The 24,278-nt window shown below is 37.3% G+C and overlaps 1 pseudogene; it reads right to left on the bottom strand.

The window, feature by feature from the left end:
- Positions 1-15,457: 15,457 nt before the first annotated feature.
- LOC117706196 (large ribosomal subunit protein eL29 pseudogene) lies at positions 15,458-15,986 on the bottom strand (annotated as a pseudogene).
- Between the last annotated feature and the right edge of the window lie 8,292 nt (positions 15,987-24,278).

Below are 24,278 nucleotides of genomic sequence, written 5' to 3'. Positions count from 1 at the left end.
GTTTATATACACCCTAGAGTGACATGTTCACTTCTGATTGGCTGTTCACTCATTACCCATAATACGCCTCGGGATGGGCAGTGACTTTGGCGCACTTTTTTGCCTTTTGCACCTGTGCAGTCAGTTGTTTACTAGTGGGAGGACAGGATGCCCGCGCCATCTTGTAATGGTGAATGCTGTCATGCTCACGCGGCTCCTAACATCTCCCCCTATCAATTTTATTAAGATGGAACAGCCTTTTGCCTATCAAGCGCGGCACCAACTCAGTGAGGGAAAGCAGAGACCTGATCCCCTGTGCAAAACGAGATATTGTAATGGGTTTCTTCTCTCATAGTCGTGCAATGAGGAATAATTCCCATACCCATCTCGATGCCTTTTGGTGGGGAAAGGGAGCATCCACCCTGGGGCGCCACCAGGGGAGGTTTATTGGCATCAAACCTTTGTGCAATCAGGCATACTTTCGGGAAATCTATCTGCACTCGTGGAACATTCCCTGTCGAGTACCTACTCACAACATCTCTAGATATTCAGGTACCACAGTTATTCAGGCAAGGGCTGGCTAGACTTAGACCTCTCATCGACCCAGTGCAATGGGCTGAACCCTTGGGGTTCATTGACTGAGGGTCTCAGTCATCAGCTACTTTCTTAGCCTAGACAGCCAAATTTCAGGGGGAGATGCTTGCTCAAGGCTACCAGTGCTTGGGCGATAGCGACCTTGTCATGTTTTTGTTGGGCTCTGAGCTTGCAGACCAATCATAACATGAACACTAATCCACAACATAGGGCTGCACCAAACGGGCCTATCCCCACCCTTTAAGAAAGAAGGAAAAGGCAGAGGTAAGCCAAGAAGTAAAATTGCCAGGGGTAACAGGGTCCACTCGTGTTCCGTCAAGGCTCAAGATCCGGATCTGCAATTGCTGCTGCACCTGGTCCAACTCCCCAGTCCAATTCCCTTTTAGATAAGCAGAAAGATTATGGCTTTGAATAAATGTATCATTCATAAATCTCAGAGGTGTAATACCTAGATGTGGGGTTGCTGACACACAGCTCATTTGAACCACATCCGTGAGCTCCTCCACATGGGCTTGGAGCAAATCAACTCTCTGATTGACCAACAGAATGTCTGATGCCAATTATGCATCTACTTTCTGTAGAGTGGTCAAAGCCTCAGAGGTCTTTTCTGAGATTTGATTAACAACAGTAGCTGCTGTAACTTTATTAACCATGCCTGTGCCGGCCATCACAGCTGCAGCTGCAGAAATGGTAATAGCAGTGATAATGGCTGCAGTAATGCCAAAGTCTCTTTTATGTCTCAATAATGATGTAGTAGGGAAAGTTTCAGGATCAGCTTCTACTGGGATGGGCACAAAGGTAGGCACGTGCACAATCTAGGTCTAGTGATCCATTCCAGCATTGTGCCAAAAGGCATGTAACATTCTAATAATCCAAGATATCAGAATTATTTTGAAAGTTGGATAACATAAAGAAAAATGGGGGGTCCACACACACCAACACCGGTTGTGCAGATGCATTCCTAAACACCTTATTAATTTTAATGTTATTCAAATGGCTAGAGATATTAGATAGTGTAGCTGAAACATTTTGTACTTCATGAAATATACCATTCAACAAGACAAAGGTAGATACACCTTTTTTAAACATTCTAAACAGTGGCTACAACACATAATTTAATTGTGTTGAAGCAGGGTAAACTAAAGAAAATACACATATGATTTAATTATATATACTGTCTTCTCAATAGATGAGGCATCTGTAAATATAGTAAATATAGCAAACATCTTTTCTATGGTCTGCATGCATAGTAAATTTTAGGAAATATAAAAGCATGTATAGAGAAAAACTGTAACATATGATTATCAAATTTGTCTAAAATGTTTGTCATGTAATAGGCCAAATTTAATAATTCAATAACCAATTTAATTGTTATGTGGACTAAAGAATAAACCTTTTATCTAAAATGTTTTTAGGATTTTATCATATAAACTTTATTTGTAAATGAAGAAAGACAAATCCATATCAATGGTTTCTTTTGTCAAAGGGCTGTTGTGGACATATGAGTAGTAATAACACAAACAGCCAACAATGTATTATAGTCTATATAATTTATCTGTTGATAACTAACAGCTTACTTTATTTTCAGCAAAGCTATCTATCTTTTATTAGTTAATTGTCAAGGGGAATTAGGACTTGCATCCCTTTGAAAATATCAAACAGAGGTTTAAATCCTCCTATGGTAAGCTTAAAATGAGGCTTTAGCCAATCAATATCACTAAACAACTTTTAAAAATCACTAAGAGCAAATCAAGATTAAAAGTAAACCATTTTCTTTTTGCATGTACACTCACAAGCCAGAAGATGGCGTTAGATCCCCACCACAAATGGTTGTGAGCCACCATGTGGTTGCTGGGAGTTCAGCTTTTATATTTTAAATTACAAGTCTAGCCTTTAATGGCTGAGCCATCTCTCTAGCCCCAACTATCTATTTTTATTAGAATTTTCTGTGTCACAATCTGATTAGGATATAACTGAGGTCTCAAATATTGAAAGACACTGTCTTTGAATCTTTTTGGAGCAACAAGTACTCAAAAAAATTTTTTAAAGCTCGTTATATTGGAGCAAAGGCTTGCCAAAAAAACTTCTTTAGAGAAATCCACTAATAAAGTATCACACAATGAATAATATACACTAAAAGATTTAACCTCTTAATTTTTTGTATTAAAGCAACAACAATATTTATATATATAAAATGTAAAACAATTAACCATTTTCTGAAGCAATTATTTCTAACAAATATCGCTTCATGGGCTCTTAAAAATTATGAATAAATTTATTGACTGTAAACCTCTCACCTTTACCAGAAACGTAAAGGGATGGTATAAAAACATCTTTTATATCTATAATAATTCTATAAGCATTTACTGAAATGGCAGCTGGAGTAGGCAAGTTAGGCTGTATAATTCTTAAATTTGAACTTTATTTTGGATTAATTTAATAACCAATCTTTTTAAGTCCAATGAATGTATAGGATAAAAGCCAACCTTATTCTCTAATAATTGTTACATATATTAGAGGAATCCAAAGCATCTCATTTTTAACAACTTTGAATAAAAAGGAATTAAAACAATTTGAACGATATTTTATCAGCAGGTACAGTTATACTCATGGAGGTAAGTAGGCATAATATTAATGTCTCCAGCCTAATCATAACTTTTAGCCCACAGACTGTTGTAAAGTCTTTGGGTCTTAGATTTATCCCTCTTCTCACAAGAAACAATGAAGACAAAAGATGAATTCCGGTAAACACATTTCTAGGACCTGGTCTTGAAGACCCAGGACAAAAGGAACTTTTGGCGCCTGAGCTGCAGAGCTCAGTCTGCATTGTCTTAATTCAAATGTAAATGCGCTTAACCTCCCTCCAGCCTGTTCTCTGAGGCTTGGCTAGGCCTGAATTGTGTGATTTTGACTTTAACTTTAACTGTAAACCTTAAATTTAAACTGTAAACTTTAAAAGACACGTGTTGTATCTTTTCTCTATAAACATAGGCAATTCAAAAATTTTCAAACTCTCGGTTGAACTACCAACTGTAGCCAATGGAACATTGGCAGTTTAACTATGTTTTTAAGCCTCTTTTGTAATATTAGAGTATAACCATATTTTTGAGAAACAAAACCAATCTTTAATGATGTAAGCAATCTATTTTCTCTAAAATCAACACCTTTATGCTATAAAGTTTTGCTGCCACAAAACAAAGTGTAAAATTTAATGGAAAACTTGTAGCATTATATAACTCAGGCTGCTGGAGGACAGGGCAACCAAGTAACACTCAATAGCTATAAACAACGGCAGCACTGCAGAATTTGAATGTACTGGCATGGGAACAGGCCAAGATCTAACTATGGCCCATAGTGATATACTTATCCCCAAATCGAACATCAGTATCAGGAGAATCAGAGCCGTCATCTTGCAATCTAGCTTCATTCTTCACAATCTGCACCAGCCGCGTAGGGACCCAAATTGGATTGTCTTCACCTGTGGAATAAACACAAACAGCTCCCCTCCCTGGGCCGCAACAGGCTCTCAGCCAGTCTTGTAGCCCCTTGTTCCTATAAGGGACAATGGCTGCACACCATTCAGCTGTGGCATTTTCAAAGATCATCTGTTCTATCACTGGCATTGCTTGCTCTGGTTCCCCAAAGATTCTGCCATAAAGGAGGGTCCTTTTGTCCTCCACTCTCTCTCCACCAACCAGTGGAGGGTCCTTAACCTTAACAGGCTCTGCAGTAGCCCTTGTTTCTTTTGAGTACTCTTTTCTTTCTCCAGGCTGTTTGGCCTTATCTGTTTCTCCAGGTTCTTTGGCCTGATCTCCAGGCTCTTTGGCCTAATCTCCAGGCTCCTTGGCCTGATGCCGGCTAACACGCTCTGTTTCTGGTATGCTAGGGTGGCCCTCTCCTGAAACCTCTTGACTTGCACTAATAGCTGAAAGCAAAAGCAACGCAAACAAGAGGCTAGCTAGTGGAGCGGTGGTGGTGAGTGAAAGTATGCTCACAACAAAGGCTTCCACCCCAGGCATATCTCTCAGAGACATACCTCGTTCCTATAGTTTTTTAACCCTCCCCGAGTATCGGGGGTTCTTCCACGGCGCCTTGAAGATCCCGGGTTTCGACGCCAGATGTTCCGCACCCCTTTTTGAGTTCCCTTCGCCCTCTAAAGAGACACGTGAGGCATTGTTCAGGTGGTTACTACAATGAGGCTTTATTCTTGTATCAGCAGAAGCAGAAAGACCCAAAGCCTGGGAAAGGCACTGTTTATATACACCCTAGAGTGACATGTTCACTTCTGATTGGCTGTTCACTCATTACCCATAATACGCCTCGGGATGGGCAGTGACTTTGGCGTGCTTTTTGCCTTTTGCACCTGCGCAGTCAGTTGTTCACTAGTGGGAGGACAGGGTGCCCGCGCCATCTTGTAATGGCGAATGTTGTCACGCTCACGCGGCTCCTAACAGGTATAGATGAGAGTGAAGATTCCCAAATGAAAGGACCAGTAAACATCTTCAACAAAATTATAGAGGAAAACTTTCCTAACCTAAAGAAAGGGATGCCCATGAACATACAAGAAGCCTACAGAACCCCAAATAGACTAGACCAGAAAAGAAATTCCTCCCATCACATAATAATCAAAACACCAAATGCACAAAACAAATAAAAATACTAAAAGCAGTAAGGGAAAAAGGCCAAGTAACATATAAAGGAAGACCTATAAGAATTACACCTGACTTCTCATCTAAGACTATAAAAGCCAGAATATTCTTGACTAATATCATACAGACCCCAAGAGAACACAAATGTCAGCCCAGACTACTTTAGATTGGAGAAGTTTTCTTCTATAATTTTGTTGAAGATATTTATTGGCCCTTTAAGTTGGGAATCTTCACTCTCATCTATACCTATTATCCTTAGGTTTGGTCTCCTCATTGTGTCCTTGATTTTCTGGATATTTTGTGTTAAGAACTTTTTGCATTTTGCGTTTTCTTTGACAACTGTGTCAATATTTTCTTCAGTATCTTTTGCACCTGAGATTCTCTCTTCTATCTCTTGTATTCTGTTGGTGATGCTTGTGTCTATGACTTCTGATTTCTTTCCTAGGTTTTCTATCTTCAGGGTAATTTCTTTGTAATTTCTTTATTGTTTCTACTTCCGTTTTTATGTCCTGGATGGTTTTGTTCAATTCCTTCACCTGTTTGGTTGTGTTCTCTTGTAATTCTTGAAGGGATTTTCGTGTTTCCACTTTAAGGGCTTCTACCTGTTTACCTGTGTTCTCCTCAAATTCTTTGAGAGTGTTGTTTATGTCCTTCTTAAAGTGCTCTATCATCTTCATTAGAAGAGATTTTAAATCTGAATCTTGCTTTCTTAGAAATACAGGGAATTCAGAACTTTCTTCTGTGGGAGAACTAGGTTCTAATGATGCCAAGTACCCTGTGTTGCTGATGCTTATATTCTTGTACTTCCCTTTAGCCATCTGGATCACCTTAGTGCTACCTGCCCTGTCCCTGACTGGAGCCTGTCTTTTCTATTATCTTAGTTGTATCAGAACTGTGTAGGGTGAGTTTTACTACTGGGGTAAGAGTTGGGGCCCCAAATATGCTTAGTGCTCAGGCACAAACAAGATACTGCCTGGGTTAGAGCTCCTGGGAGCCCTGCTTCCTCTGGCTTCTTAGAGACTGAGGGCAGAACTGCCACCCAAGATCTGCTCAGTGCTCAGACCCAGACTGGAAGGAACCAGTGCTCTGGGCCAGGAGTGACTTCTTGGGTCCTTGTGGGTCCCAGTTACTCCCTGTTTGGGGCGGGTGTTGCTGTCTGTTTACCTTAGATACTTCCCAAGTTAGAGCTCCTGGGAGCCCCACTTCCTCTGGGTTCTGTGCGATTGGGGGCAAAGCTGCTGTCCGGGATCTGCTCAGTGCTCGGATCCAGACCAGAAGGGCAGTTAAGACTACTATGCCCAGCAAAACTCTCAATCACTATAGATAGAGAAACCAAGACATTCTATGACAAACCCAAAATTACACAATATCTTCCTAAAAACCAAGCACTTCAAAGGATAATATATGGAAAACTCCAACACAAGGAGGGAAAGTATAACCTAGAAAAAGCAAAAAAGTAGTATTCTTAAAAAAAAAAAAAACAAAAAGAAGTTAGCCACACAAACATAATTCCACTCTAAAAACAAAAATAACTGAAAGCAACAATAACATTTCCCTAATATCTCTTAAAATCAATGAATTCAATTCCCTACTAAAAAGACATAGACTAACAGACATATTATGTAAACTGGACTAAGAATTTTGCTGCATACAGGAAATGCACCTCAGTGACAAAGACAGACACTACCTCAGAGTAAAAGGATGGAAAACAATTTTCCAAGCAAATGGCCCCAAGAAACAATCTGGAGTAGCCATTTTTATACCAAATAAAATCAACTTTCAACCAAAAGTAATCAAAAAAGATAAGGAAGGACACTTCATACTCCTCAAAGGAAAACTATACCAAGATGAACTCTCAATTCTGAAAATCTATGCTCCAAATGCAATGGAACCAACTTTCATAAACAAAACTTTACTAAATCTCAAAGCACACATTGCACCTCACACAATAATAGTGAGGAATTTCAACACCCCACTCTCAGCAATGGACAGATCATGGAAACAGAAACTAAACAGAGACACAATGAAATTAACAGAAGGTATGAAACAAATGGATTTAACAGATATCTATAAAACATTTTATCCTAAAACAAAAGAATATACCTTTTTCTGAGCACCTCATAGAACCTTCTCCAAAATAGACCACATAATTAGTTACAAAACAGGCCTCAATAGATACAAAATGATTGAAATAATCCCTTGCATCCTATCAGATCAACACAGACTAAGACTGGTCTTCAGTAATAACACAAACACACCCACAGTCACCTACCTATTCAATATAGTACTGGAAGTCCTAGCCAGAGCAATCAGACAACAAAAGGAAGTCAAAGGGATATAAATAAGAAAGGAAGGAGTCAAAATTGGTATGATAGTATACTTAAGTGACTCTAAAACTTCTACCAGAGAATTCCTAAACCTGGAAAAAAAACTTCAGCAAATTGACTGGTTACAAAATCAACTCAAACAAATCAGTAGCCTTCCTCTACTCAAAAGATAATTAGGTTTCAAAAGAAGTTAGTGAAATGGCACCCTTCAAAATAGTCACAAATAATATAAAATACCTTGGTGTGAATCTAACCAAGCATGTGAATATCTGTATTACAAGAACTTCAAGTCACTGAAGAAAGAAATCGAAGATCTCAGAAGATGGAAAGATTTCCCTTGTTCATGGATTGACAGAATTAATATAGTAAAAATGGCCATCTTACTGAAAGCAATCTACAGATTCAGTACAATCCCCATTAAAATCCCAACTCAATTATTCACAGAGTTAGAAAGAGCAATTCTCAAATTCATTTGGAATAACAAAAAGCCCAGGATAGGGAAAACTATTTTCAACAATAAAAGAATTTATAGGAGCATTACCATCTCTGACCTCAAGCTGTACTACAGAGCAATAGTGATTAAAAAAACTGCATGGTATTTGTACAGAGACAAGCAGGAAGATCAATGGAATAGAATTGAAGACCCAGAAATGAACCCACACACCTATGGTCACTTAATCTTTGACAAAGAAGCTAAAAAGGTCCAGTGGAAAAAGAACAGCATTTTCAACATATGGTTATGGTTCAACTGGAGGTCAGCATGTAGAAGAATGCAAATAGATCCATTCTTATCTCCTTGTACAATGATCAAGTCCAAGTGGATAAAGGACCTTCACATAAAACCAGATACACTGAAACTAATAAAAGAGAAGGTAGGCAAGAACCTTGAATACCTGGGCACAGAGGAAATGTTCCTGAACAGAACCCCAATGGCTTATACTCTAAGATCAAAAATTGACAAATGGGACCTCATAAAATTGCAAAGCTTCTTCTGTAAGGCAAAGTACACTGTCAGTAGGACAAAACTGCAACCAACAGATTGAGAAAAGATCTTTACACATCCCACATCCCTTAGAGGGCTAATATCCAATATATACAAAGAACTCAAGAAATTAGACTCCAGACAAGCAAATAACCCTATTAAAAATGGAGTACAGACCTAAACAAAGAAATCTCAACTGAGGAAATTCGAATGGCCAAGAAGTGACTAAGAAATGTTCAGCATCCTTAGTCATCAGGGAAATGCAAATGAAAACAACCCTGAGATTCCACCTCCCACCAGTCAGAATGGCTAAGATTACAAACTCACATGATAGTAGATGCTAGTGAGAATGTGGAGAAAGAGGTACACTCTTCCTTTGTTGATGAGATTGCAAGCTGGTGCAACCAATATGGAAATCAGTCTGGTGGTTCTTCGGAAAATTGGACATAGCATTACCTGAGGACCCAGCTATACCACTCCTGGTCATGTACCCAGAAGATACTCTAACATATAACAAGAACACATGCTCCACTATGTTCTTGTTCTATGTTCAGCCTTATTTATAATAGTCAGAAGCTGGAAAGAACCCAGATGTCCTTCAACAGAGTAATGAATACAGAAAATATGGTATATTTACACAATGGAATATTACTCAGCTATTAAAAACAATGAATTCACAAAATAGGCAAATGGATGGAACTAGAAAATATCATCCCAATCAGAAAAGAACACATATGGTATGCACTCACTGATAAGTGGTCATTAGCCCAAAAACTCACAAAATTCAAGATACAACTCACAGACCACATGAAGCCCATAGTGAAGGAAGACCAAAGTGTGGGTGCTTAGATCCTTCTTAGAAAGAGTAACAAAATATTCATGGGAGCAAATATGGAGACAAAGCGTGGGACAGAAACTGAAGGAGGAGTCATCTGAAGAATGTCCCACCTGGGTATTCATCCCATGTGCTGTCACCAAAGGTTGACACTGCAGTCAAATGCTCTACCACTGAACTATACCACCAAAATTATAATTACAAAACCATATTTCAAATAAAACTATTTCAAATAAAAGGTAATACATTACTGAGATGTGAGGAGAGACAAAAATGGGGCTTGGAATCAAAGAAGGTAAGTTGGAAAATATGACCAGGATATATATCAGTGTAACTAGCAAAAGATGGGGGTTATTACATTATTTTTTTAATTGGATACTTTATTTACATCTCAGATGTGATCCCCTTTCCCCATTTCCTTCCAACCCAGGACCTCCCTATCCCATCCCTTCTCCTTCTGCTTCTATGAGGATGTGCCCCCACCCACCCACCCACTCCCACCTCCACACCCAGAAATTCCCCCACACTGGGGCATCTAGCCTTCACTAGACCAAGGACTTCTTCTCCACCTATGCCCTACAATCTCATCTTCCCTACAAATACAGTTGGAGGCATGGGTTACTCTCTATGTGCTCCCAGGCTGGTGGTTTAGACCCTGGGAGCTCTGCTTGGTTGGTATTGTTGCTCTCCCCATGGGGCCACAAACCTTTTAGCTCCTTCAGTCTTCACTCCTTCATTGGGAACCCCATGATCACAAGTTCAATGGTTAGCTGTGAGCATCCACCTCTGCATATGTCAGGCTCTGGCATACCTCTAAGGAGACAGCTATATCAGGCTTCTGTCAAAATGCACTTCCTGGCATCCACATCAGTGTCTTGAGTTAATTTCTCTTCTATATGGATTTCTCTCTTCACATAAAAATAAACATATTAGAAAGATGAAAAAAGGTATCAAAAGCCAAATATTAATGATACTCATGCATGAACAAAGTCCTATAAAATGTATACATATTACCTTTATTAAAATGAATCAGATTTTTTTTTAACTTCTGTTAGTTGTACACAATCATGGCTTTGTCTGTTTTTACACCTGTGCATACCATACTTAGATCACATTTGTTCCTAATACCCTCTTTCCTGTTCCTCTCTCTTCTTCTTGACCAGACTTCTTTCTACTTGTATGGCCTGTTTTCAAAGAACACATTTAAATTTTATAATGTTAAGATATTGTAATGTGCAGGAAATGCATACTTGCCCAAAATATTTTAAGTATTTCTGTTTACAACACACAAACAAATCTCTCCACCTGCATCAATCAGGAAGGCAGTACAGAAATAGTCCTAAGAGGGTCCTATATTCTTAGTCTATGACAATCACTGGGTATAAAGACAGTCGGTTGCTTCTCCAAAAATGATTGTTTTTTTTTTTAAACATAAGAGCACACTGACTTTGTAGAAATCATTATTACAGAAATCACCTTTTATATCTTGGTGAAAATCTTACAAATGACCATATGAATATGTGCATTTTCTGAGTTCTCAGTGCACCAAACAGTGAACAGAGCACAGCAGTCTTTTGGATGATTTTCATAAGCAAAAGAAGAAAGGCACAGTAGAAACAAAAAACAAAAGAATGGGTCAGGAAAACTTTCTCTAGAGGAAATTAAGTCATGTTGAAAAGAAAGGTTGAGCTCTACAAGGAGACACCAGTTCTTGGTAAGAACCAAACAATAACCTGTAAGTTCTGTTGCTGCTACAGTATTGGAAACTAACTGGGGCAAAATATCTCCCACTTATATGTTAGTCTTGTTCATTGTCTTCCATGGATCTGAAACCAGTTTAGGCACAAGGCTCGGAGCAGATCTGTAAGGGTATTATTTTCTTGGACAATAATAACTGAGGGTCATCCCTCTCTCCATATGGGACACTTGTAGACACAGTCCAAAGGTAAGGCATTCCAAGAAAAGATCATAGAGCAGCAGTGCTTCTTGCCTACTCTCCTTGGTGGTAAGTGCACCAGCATTGCTACTGATGCTGCCCTTCCCTGATACCAGAGTTCATTGTCATCAGCCTTCTAAAGTGAGCTGAAAAAAAAATGTGGCTCAGCATCAGATTGGAATTGTACAGGCATTTTGATAGTGGATGGAACAATTTGTAGACTAAGGGTTCACAGTCTGTCCATAATGCAAACAGCCAAACAAGCCAATCTAATCAATGCCCTTAGTATGATATGTTTATTCCTATAGAAAATCTCAACTAACACAACCTCTGAACTCCAACAACCCACTTACTACTTGAAGTGATAAAAATTTATTATTTCTGATCTCCAAAAATCTTGAGCAATGTAGGGCTTTAAAAATGTACTATGAAGGATAAGAAGAGAAATTGAAAGTCATTGTGTATATACACTCAATTAATAGCTCACAGTATTATATCTTTATGCTTGTAATAATTTTAGGGTGTTTTCAATTACAGAAGCCAAAATGTTATTATTTTCAATTGTTTAGGAAATTCTGGATTATAACCAATAAACAAAATATATGAGTAATTTTTCCTAATTTATGGTAGACTAGTCATATCAATAGTCTTTATATGTCTTTACAGTTTATCACTACATATAAATTGTTATACATATAAATTGTTATATATATATATATATATATATATATATATATATATATATATATTTGTTGCTCTTTAGCAATAATTAAGACTGAAATGTCCACACAACAAAAAGTTCCCAGAAAAATTTTTATGGTAAAAATCTGTGGAATATTTGGTTAGAATATTCAGGAGGTAGGGGAAAGGTAGACAGTATGAATTTGGAATGTCTGTGCAGCACTGAAGCTGATACAGAAGCACCATGCTCAAATGCTCATTAGTCCCAAAAAGCTGAAGAAATGTCGCAGAAAAGTAGCACACTAAAGCAACAAGATTTAGTTAACTCTCGGGACATTTTTAGGATCTTCTTATTGACACATTCCTCAAATCTGAAATACATGTAGTTGAGTGGTTACTTCCAACATTCAAAGTATTCAAAACCTAGACTTGAATGATATAGGATACACTTGATTGCAATGAACTTTTCTATGGCCTTGGGCAGATATAAGTCTAAGTAAAGCTCTTAGACATGATCGTGTTGTGATTCAAACAATCATATTTCACTGTTTGTTTCTATGGAAACACTTCTATTCACTATACTTGTAAATACCTATGTATAGACATAAAAATATCAGACTATAACAAACATTATATGTCAATATAGAAATTATAATAGATAAAAGAACAGGGACAGCACTTGGAAGGCAGAGGCAGGCAGATTTCTGAGTTCAAGGCCAGCCTGGTCTACAAAGTGAGTTCCAGGACAGCCAGGGCTACACAGAGAGAAACCCTGTCCCAAAAAAAGAAAAAAAAAAAGAAAAAAAAAAGAAGAACAGGGACTGTTTGAGAAAATAAGGAAATAAAAATTTACTAGCTCATTTATAGTAAAAGTATTTATTATTATTATATTATTATTATTATTATTACCAACATGCAATAGCACAATCACATGGATATGTTTATGCATAATTTAAATGTTAGTAGCTTTTAATACACAGTCATAATCACCCAGTCATTTCCAATTTGTGTTTTCTGCTATAATAAATTATAGAGTCAAGTTGAGACATCAGTTAACACAATCTAATTTCAATTAAAATATACTAAGCATCAATTTATTATTATAGTTATGAATTGCTTCCAGCTGGGGAAACTTTTTGAGAACTGGGTCATTAGATTTTCATCATTACTCAGACATCACACAATCAATTTATACATTTCAATGTACAAGATGTATAAAGTGTGCTGCTCTTATCACACACTGCATATACAGAGAGGGCAAGAGAGAGAGGGGGAAGAAGAGTGGGAGGAAGAGAGAGTGAGAGAGGAAGAGAGAGAGAGAGAGAGAGAGAGAGAGAGAGAGAGAGAGAGAGAGAAATAAACAGGTTAAAGTAATTACAGAAAACAGAGTACAGTAAGCACATTACCATGAACCATATCCATAGCCAAGTGCACCTTTTGATATTATAAAGTTTTAAGGGATGAACAAGGTGGTAAACACCTGTAATTCCAGTGCTCAGAGACTGAGATGAGAGGACCTTAAATTTGAGTTTTGGCCTGTCCGGATAACATGGAAACTGGCAACATACCCTGAACTACATAATAACTTCAAGGCTACATTATATATAACAAGATCTATTTAAAAAATAAAATAAAGGGAGTATATATGAGCAACGTACTATACTATGATAGCTGAGATGTCACCAGACAAGAGAAATTAAAATCCCACTATGTTACAATATCATGTGTGCAGTGTCACATATGAGATACATCATTAATTGAAATAATGGCATATGACATACTGTTCTCTTAAAATTAGAACAGAGGTTTTAGTAGTATATATTTCTACATTTTGTATTTTACCACATAATCCTTGAGCTTTTTTAATATTAGAGCTAGAATCTTTAGCTAGTTATTATTCATTACTTTTATTGCCAAAGCTAGAGAATTAGATATATGCTATCAGATCACAAAAAGCAATAGTCTTGAATCTCTAATTTAGACTATTTTTCTGTATCTGAATATAAAATGCCCTAGTAACGAGATTATTTTCTGTTTGATTAATTCTCCAGGGAAAATGGAAGCCTGAAAACCTTTTCTTTGCACTTGTGTAAAAGAAAAAAAAACGAATGACTTCTTAAAATAATGAACATAATTTACTATAAAAGAACAACTGAAATTATTCATTAAAAGAATAAGATAAGGTTCTTTTATAAACCTTTCTTCCAGTTGAAAATTTCTATCTACTTATTCAACCATGTGCGAAGGACAAAGCAGTGTTTTATCCCTACATCCCTTTCTTAAAGAAACAAGGGCTTGTATGCCTTATCACTGGTAGTCACTCTCTGAGCCTTTAGAGCATCCTGCAAAGTATAGTGGCTTGAATTCAGTGGCTAATACACAAATGTATTTACTCTCATCCCTTCATCCTGCCTAGTGAGTTATCTTTTGCCAGAATTTGAATATGGAATATTACATTGTACAACTTTGACTTGACAAAGAATATTAAAACATTTGGGATAGACTGACAAAAAAAGATATTATACTTAACATAATGAAATCGATAATTAAAAAAGAAAAAACACATAGCTGTAAAGAGAAAAGATGGGAGTAAACATTTGTCAACAGAGATGTCTTACTCCTAAATACACTTTTTGAAGTATTTCCTATTTTGTATGTGCATGTCTACATTGCTATATGTTGATATAATTTCATACAAGAAAATGGAAAGAATAGCACAATACGTTTGTCACAGTTTGCACCAATATTCAATCGTGATTTTTTTCAATGTGTTCGCATTACTATCACTCTTCATTTCTTCTTCTTCTTCAGTCATATATTTCATTTATCCAGGCTGCATAAGTAGGCACCAAAATACACATATGCACACATAGTTCCTTCTAAGCTTCAAAGAATATTATTGAGACACCATATCTACTTTCTCCTCATTGTTTTAGTGAACATGTTATAAAGACAAGAACATTCATTTAAGCATAATTCAATAAATAAGAATGGAAATAAAATGCAACTTTGATTTAATATCATCATTTAAATCATAGTCCATAATCAAATTTCACTAACTGATCCAATACCGGCCTTTGTTGTTTTTCATTGGTCTTTTCTCCTTTTTGTAATTTATTTTTTTATTTTTTTACTTATTTACTTTATATCCTGCTCACTGCCATCCTGCTAGTCAGTAAGACCTGAGCATGCTCCCCCCGCCCCAACTCCCAGGAATCCCTCTATCCCTGTACTTCAAAGCTCTTTGAGGCTAGGCACTTACTCTTCCACTGAGTCCAGACAAGGTAACCCAGTTTGAAGAGCGTAATCCCATGTACAAACATTTTTGAGAAGCTGAGGTGCTAATTATTATATAGAAATTAGTTTTAATTACCCAATACATTTTTTTTTTTTGATCTTGCCTCGAGTTTATTTGTAAAAACAGCCTAGGACGCTGGTTATCTGCAAATAGTGTGTGGGTAGGTGTGTCACGGCAGTCCATCTGTCTTCATGTTGGCAGGAGCCTTTTCTATGGGGCCTTCACAGGGGCCTGGGCACCTTTAGGAGCCTGGGCTGGAGCTTTGGCCTGGGCCTTAGCTGGAGCTTTGGCCTCTGCCTTGGTTTGAACCTTGGGCTTTGGTTGGCAGAGCCTACGACCCTTGGCCATGTAGCTTCGAATCCGCTTCCCAAGCTTGGAGTGAGCGATGAAAGCCAGGCGGCTGAGTTTGCAGCTGGGGCCCTTTGGCATCTTGGGCTTGGTGACCTGAGGCTTCACAAGGGCCTTGATGGCCTCTGCGCGTGCACTCACTGCCTTTGCATTGTTGGCCTGCATCTTCTTCAGGCCTTTCTTGTTGTGCTTCTTGGCAAAGCGCATGTTCCTCAGGAACTTGGGGTCAACCTCCTTAAGAGATTCGTATCTTTGTGACGGGGGTTTCTTGATGCCATTTCTGTGCCATTTGCGGGACTGGTTGTGTGTAGTGTGGTTCTTGGACTTGGCCATGTCTGCACGGTAAGCTGTGGCTTCCGCAGCGCCTGGGACCGGAAGCCCTAATACATTTTTCTTGTAAAAATCAGGTGATATACTCTTGACAGGACATCATTATGCCAAATAGAAAGATGTGATTCAAATATAAAAGTGGATGATAATTTATTATTTAAAATATTAAAGACTGCCCAAAATAATTTTGTTCTTTTGCTGGAAACATTACTATTCTACATGATCAGGATGTTCTATTTAGTCAGTCTACACAATTTTCAACATAAGTATAGCATTTATAAGAAACTTGAGTCCAAAGAGAGTACCAATGGGCACGTAGTGTAAATAACATGTATAAATACTTATTAATACTGTTACTTTCAGTTTTCATTGTACTTGACTTCTTTATTAATTGATTTAAGTATGGGGGGTATAATAAGCAGCAAAGCAACTTATGTAACTATAGCACATGCCACTGAATGAAGCAACTCCTTTACTTATGTTACAAAAAAAATCTCTTTGGAAAGTAAAATTTATACAAACACACAAATTATTATTCTGAACTCAACATTTCAGATGCATGTATGTACCCATAATCCATGCCTTTATCAGCTGTAGGAAATATTCATTTCAGGAAAAATATGTTTTCATTCCCTTGAAAAGGACAAATATTTTTCTGATTTTTTTTTTTTAGTCCAAGTTTATAAAAAGTGTGTTCTTATGGTATACAGTATTTTTGTCTAGCTTACTCAAACTAAGACAAATATCTTAGGTTAAACAGTGTTGTTGCTTATTTCATAGTATGTCTCTTTTTAAATATCTGGTAATATTTCCAAGTATGTCAAAGTTATATGAACAACAGTCTACATGATAACAGACCAGATGAGTCATACTAGTAGTAACATCAGTGGAGTAATCTTAAAATAATATTGAATTTGTCTTCTATCTTAAGGATAGAAGATTAATGTATATAAGTATTATCAGAGTAAAATGATTCAAACGCAGGTAATTGTTCAATGAAAAAATAGAGCTTATGTAATTACTCTAGGAAAGATTTGCTGTGTTTCATATTATTATATAATAACATGAAAATCTAATTTGCAGTGAATATGCTCTGATTCTAAACCTCATGCCTCCCAACCCAGTGATTTTTGAAAAAGTAATTTCATCTCTCTCAGTTTCTACTGAAATACATGTAAAAAAAGTGAAATATAATTTTATTACCCAGAAAAATAAGTTTGATAAGTTGCAAGAAGCTATAGTACTATAAAGATGATGGTGTTTACCCAAATAGAGTTATAATAGCAGTTCTGAAAACTAGGCAACAACAATTACTGTGTTTTGTATTCCATTTTCTTTCCTTTGCTTTCTGATTTTAAGAACAATAGTATTGGCATTTAACTGCCATGGACTTACAAATTTGGCCTGGCCTTCAGCAAGTATAGTAGGAGCATGGGAAAATACAAACATTCTTAAGTGGCTGTCTTAATGTTTCCTAGTGTAACTACCAGGTCACAAGTTTTGTTCCCATATTCAAATATCTCCCAGAGTTCTCAGGTAAGTTCTACAGATGTCTTCCTGCATAAGTTCAACATTAGATTTTATGTTCTTGTATCAATTTTAGCAAGGATCTACATCTTCTAGCTAGTATATTATGCTAAACAAATTAATGTAAATTTACTTTCCAGAGGTTCTAAATAGTGTTTAGTTTTAGTCTATATCCAAATCACTTTAAGTAAGCTGTAATGTTATATCTCAGTTAATTTGAGTGATTGCAAATTGTGTGGAGATGGTCTTATAGCTGTCTATGAAATACAAGGCAATCTAACAACACAATCTGAGTAATGAAAATTGATCTAAAGAACCTAAGAAATGGAATTCACTAAAATTGCAAACCAAGCCTAACTTGATCCATTGCCAGAGCTGTTTTGGAAAAAAAAAATTTTTTGAACAGAAAAGTTTCAGTAGCCTGTCTCCTTAAATGCCCTGCTCTGCCAACTCTAGAAAAGTAAAAGTTACTTCAAGTTACCTGCTTATGGTTCCTCCTTATAGTCTCTGTTAGAAACATCACCCCAGATCAAATGTGTGTTATTTTTAGTACTACAAATCTTTTGTAACTGCTCTTTCCAAACCCCTTGCTTTTTTTGTAAGGACTATTAATAAAACCCATTTGCTTTTGGTGAGTTTCCCTAGTGATCTTTGTAGAGAGCCAGTTGTGACCTATTCATAATCTTACTTTCATGAATGAGCTCTTTATATTTGGACTATCTCTAGTACTTCAAAACAATTTTTTGACCCACTACTATCTGGGGTTTTTCCTAGGGTCTTTGTTGAAAGCTTCCCAGCAAGAAATATATGAGCTACAATTTTTATGTAGTAATGTCTGTGCCTCCATTCATCTAACATCCCAAACATTGATTCTTCAAGAATATTTTAGGATTTAATTGAAAGACAATTTGATTTTTTTGTTGAAATCTACCTACTTATGGTGGTCATTTCCCCCTAGTCATTCATGCCTAAGTACCATTTTCAGTTTCATAGATACATAAAACCAAGGGGTACTGTGGTGGTTTGAATATGCTTGATTCATGGTAAATGGTACTATTAGGAGGTCTGACCTTGTTGGAATAGGTATGACCTGTGGGACTGTGAAAGGATAGCATCGTTTCTGGTGGAGCACTGGCTAGAGATGGCCAATAGGTATCCCTGAAAGGAATGGCATACATTTTGCCATGCTCCCAGACTCCAGGCTCCTGACACGAAGCCAAAGACCTTCATTGATCAGTGCCTTTCAGTCACATAGGGCAATGCCCCTACCAGCTTCTCCACAGGTAGAGGGCGTGACTACAGGCCATAGAACTTCAAAAGATCTCCATATTAATGAGGTACTTAAAGGGCAGAGGGCATAGCCAATTAAGTATTCTTTCCCAGACCCTCCTCCTTACAAGCAGTATTTAACCTCAGGCATGCCCTGAGGACATGGGGTACAGTTATATCCATTTTTCTGTCATGACAATAAACCTTTTAAAACCATGGACTTTCTGTAATTGGGGCCCATCCTGGAAAACCATGGAAGGGGGGCCTTTGATTACCAAGCCGCTGTCTGATCTCCCATGTAGGACCTTTCTGCATTCCAGCCACGGAGGTGTGCCAATTCAAGCAAGCTAGCAGAGCCAGCCTTGACCCAGCCAAGTGAGTCACCATGACCAAGAGTTTCTACCCTGAGGGCTGTCACCAGAGCTTCTCTCCCTCACCCCTCTTGGCTGTGGGCTGGTCCAGCTCATATGTCCCTGTGTCTCAGTTCTTCCCAAGGACAGAGAGCACCCATCTCCCACCCTGTGCTGCATGTGGAGTGAACTCAGTCAAGTTTCTGCACTTCTGCTCCCTGAGCCATGGTTCCAGCTGCCTGGGGCAAGAGACACACAGGAACCACAACTCAGACCAACAGGACCCATGCCCATGCGTGAGCTACAGCCCTACAACAGGTGGAGAATGTGAACAAAGCCAGCTCCAAGTGTATCCCTACTGGCACCCATGAAGAACCACTCCATGGAACTCAAGGACAGTGAATAACTCCCAGCCTAGTTCAAAAGCCTAGGCCTCTCTCTGTCCCCCACTCTATTTTTCTCTCCATGTGTTCCTGGCCAGCTTCTTTCCTTTGACTCTTAACTACAGTCTAACTCCTGCCTAATTCAAAAGACTCTCTCTCTCTCTCTCTCTCTCTCTCTCTCTCTCTCTCTCTCTCTCTCTCTCTCTCTCTCTCTCTGTATTCCTGGCCAGCTTCTTCCCTTTGATCTTTAACTACAGCCTCCAACTCAAGGGCAAGATGACAGCAACTCCCTAACCTCCACTCTCTGCCCGTCCCCTAGCCCCACAGACAGGGCTCCTTTACAGGTAACAGCTGCCTTTCAGGCCCAGTGCCCCATTCCAAGATTCTTTCTCTTGGGTGAGACATCCTCTTTTCTTTTGAGACAGTTTCTTTCTCACCACTGAGAACCCCAGGCCGAACCTAGAGGAACTGCTCCCAGGAGCTGCTGGCTCCAACCCAGCTTCTACGTGTCTCCCCCATGGCTCAGTCTTTTACACAGCCTTTCACTCCTTCTGGCTCTGACTCTCCTATCAAGCCTCTAAGCTTCTTCCTTTAAGCTGTTCTTTAAGGTTGGCCTTTCTTCTCCTTCTCTACATTTAAGATTTACTAGCTAAGAAAAACAAACAGGGAATAGAGGAGACCTCTCTGCTAGAGTATCCAGCTACCACGTGGCAGAAGAGGACTCTCCCCCACTGCTTCTGAACCAGCCAAGGACAATAAAGAAGCACACCTGAGACCTTTAACCCAAGTTATTAATGCTTGTTTTCCCTAACAAGAATACCTGAAACAATGTTTGTGCTTTGTTGGAGAAAGTATGTCACTGTGTAGGTGGAATTTGAAGGTTCTTTGGAAGAGAAAGAGGCTTCCTGGTTGCCTTTGAATTAAGATATAGAACTCTCAGATCCTTCTCCATCAGCATAATTGCTGTGACATTACCATGAGGATAATTACCATGAGGATAATGGACTGAACCTCTGAAACTATAAGCCAGCCCCAATTAAATGTTGTTCCTTATAAAACTTGTCATGGTCATGGAGTCTCAGCTACTAATTGTAAAACTCAGAGCTACTAGTTGGCTGATTTATTTACAGAAGTATTCAAAGTCCTTAAAATGTTTTAAAATGTTGAGGAATTAAATAAAACAAAAAAAAAATGTTATACAATCTCTGGCCTTACAATCAACATGTAATGTGGTATTGGTACTGGCATGAAGATAAACATATAAATCAATGAAACCAAGTTTGGAGGCATGAAAATAAACCAACATGTACACACACACACCACAAACTAATTTTGTTACTAAACAAATACAGAAAGGAAATTTCCCACAGTATTGATAATGCAACTGGATATAATGGAGACTAATACAAAATGAACAATGCTTACAAGAGGAGATCTAACTCAAAATTAAAATACAATCACAGAACAACAAATAAAGAAAAACTATAAAACACATCCAGTTAAGAGTAACTTAAAGGATCATATAAACTCTGAGAGATTGAAGCAATAAGAACAGCCTACACAGTTCTGTACCAGGCCTTCTACTTATATATTACAGCTTTGAGCTTAGTATTTCTATGGGACTTCTTGGTGTGTGAACAAGTAGAACTCCGATTCTTGTGCCTATGCTGGGGCACTTTTTCTTCTGTTGGTTTGCCTTGTCCAGTCTCAGTGTGATGACTTTGTTTTATTATATTTAATTTGTTATGTTTTGTTGTTATCTCCTAAAAGCCTATTCCTTACTAATGAGAGATAGAAAAGGGGTGGTTCTGGATGGGATGAGAGATGGGGAGAGAGAGATTGTAATCAAAATATATTTTATGAGAAAAGAATATTTTTTTCAATAAACAAAAATTAAAAATAAAAGTAACTGGAATTCCACTGTAATCATGAGTACACAAAAAGACTTTTCAATCTGACACAGAAGTACAAATAGTAAACAAAAATATCAATAGTCTACACTTTATCAAAATCAAAGCTTTAATTTACTATAAAATACTAATAAGGTAAAAAAAAAGATAAGGTAAACTACAGAGTAGGTGAAATTTTTAAAAATGTATCTTGGATAAAACTTCTGATCCTCAAATTATTTTTTAAAAATATAAGACCATATCCCATCTCCACACAACTCACAGTCAATCAATGCCTGGTCATGGTGGTACAGAGCTGTAATCTCAGCATTGGTCATGGTGGCAACAGAAGATTGACAGCTTAAGGGTATCTATGGCCACAAAGGAAGTTTGGGTAAGATATATGGTACACAAGAACCTATCTCAAAAGCATAAAAGAAAAATACAATAGATAATCATGCAGTAAAAAAGATCAAAAGAATTCAGTAACAACTTCAGAAAGTTATATGAATGAGAAGCATCCAAAAATATGTCATATAATGAGTTTTTTTAAATGTGCCAGTTAAAACCATACCTCCAATCTACTATAATAGTAAAAATATAAAGAAAATTTTAATTTCTACATTGATGAATGCAGAAATTAAATTTTTAATTTCTTTTTAATTCATTTTTAATTCATTTTCTGAATTAAAACTGAAAACTCTAGGCTGGAGAGCTGGCTGAGCAATTAAGAGTAATGATTGGTCTTCCAGAGATCCTGACTTTAATTCCCAGCAACCACATCTAATGAGATCCGATGTCCTCTTCTGGTATATCTGAAGACAGTTACATTGTACTCATATACTTAAAATAAATAAATAATTCTTTAAAATATAGTTTCTTTCAGAGCAGCCAAATGCCAGTGTTCAATGGATAGATGCGATTAGTGACTAACATATGAGACACCAAGGCTCCTAGAAATATCTTGGATAATCATTATTAAAATCCAGCTCTTCTCACATAGGTAATCATAAAGCTGTCACTCACAAATGACTGCTAGATCTATGTAATATTCCAGAATGCACTATAAAGGCTTACAATTCAGCTTCAAATTCTAAGCACTTCATTGAGAATGGTCTTATTCTATAAGCTCTAGGGTTAATGATGCTCAAATACTTAACTATTGACATATGCAAGATAAAGCAAACATATAAACTTATTCTTGGAAATTCCAATCAAGAAAAGAAAATGCTACTATTATGAAAACAATTCTAGAAAATCTGTGAATCAAATGAAAATAACCTCATATATCATGGCCTTGAAACTTCTTCATACCTACTTGAGCAATAGTATAAAAGGCTAATTTATTATATAATATGTGGCTTTTCCTGCCCTCATGGATTGTCAGCCAGTATTGGTTTATATGGACAAAGGGAGCAGAGATGACAACCTGGGGGTTTGGAAGCCTTGTAAATACATACAGTGATGAAAACACACTAGAACCAGCTCTAGGTAGGTAGATGAACTTTACTTGGAGTGATCTAAGGCTTATTTAATTTCAGGGGACATGGGGTATAAACATCCAGGATGGGCAAGGCTGGTGGCTTAGGGTACTGGCAATGCCTCATTTGGATGAGGAAGCATTTCAGGACTCTCATGTGCTAGCTGAATGGGTTCTTATCAGGAGGAAGGAAGTTGAACCTGTAATCCAATGCTAAGTAATATTCTGCAGGTAGACACATTTGGAAGGGGGTTGAATTCCTCAAAGTCAGAGAAGGAGAAGCCTGCCAATGAATGGACTCCTACACATTGTACTAAGCCCCAGAAGGCTATCTGAAAAATGATAGACTTTTAACTTAATTAGCAGAATTTTCCCACAATAATGTTTTCCATAAGTTAAAGCTATGATCTCACAAGTTTTACTGTATGTTACTATCTAACCTTCAACCTAAATGTTTAGTGGTTTTAGAACATTAACATAGACAGGCTTCATGGGACCTTACTAGAAAAAATATTTTCAAGAGCTGGAAAGTAAATATACAGTTATCAAACTGTCAACAAATTTTACTTTGGCCCAGTCTCTACAATCTCAGCAGTCTGATTCCTTCAATACAGTCAGAGATGACTTCAAGATAAGGATCACCAGTCATTTTCCAGAAAGAAATCACTTCCTAAGTTAGACAATTTACTCCAGAATTTTCTTTATATAAAAATGGCTATAGGATTTCATATTTTGGTCAAAAATCAAGAGACTTCAACAATCTCTACTCAAAATTTGTATAATATAATATAGAGGATAAGGAATGCAAGTAATCTTCCTTAAACTGAATAATAACTCAGTCAGTCCTAGACAGTTATTTGTTTTCTCTTTTGATTTAAGGCTGTAGATAGCTGAGATGGTTACATCTCCTTCACTATTGCTCCAGTAATATACCTGTCATTCATCTCATCATAGCTCAACCAATAGCTGATTTTCGTGTGATATTTATTAGCCATAATTGGGTCAAAACAGACAATGAAGTTAAATGTGAACTGTTTCTATTTTTCCAGGCATATTATCACTTAGTTATTTATGTATTTGTATTTAGACACTAAGTGACAAATGCTGCAGTAGACCAAAGACCTAACTAAATTCCCTGTCAAATGATTTCTAACATTGGTACTTTCTTTCTCAATAAAACACCACAAAACAAAACCAAAAACACACCAAAAAAAAAACAACAAACAAAAACCAAAAAAAAAAAAAAAAAACCAAAATAACAACAAAATAAAAACCAGGAGGTACTTTCCAGAGTTTGACATAGTAATAGAGAATTCATTGAAAGACTTTTATGAAGAAGTAAGTGCTGAAATGCATTAGTCAAGGTGCCTAATTTTCATAAATCCCATTAGAGCCATCTAACCACATTTTCTTCTAGTCTA

Source organism: Arvicanthis niloticus, chromosome 3, assembly GCF_011762505.2.
Source record: "Arvicanthis niloticus isolate mArvNil1 chromosome 3, mArvNil1.pat.X, whole genome shotgun sequence".
Lineage (NCBI taxonomy): Eukaryota > Metazoa > Chordata > Mammalia > Rodentia > Muridae > Arvicanthis > Arvicanthis niloticus.
The sequence above is the reverse complement of the archived record's forward strand: the minus strand, read 5'-3'. Positions and strand labels throughout refer to the sequence as shown.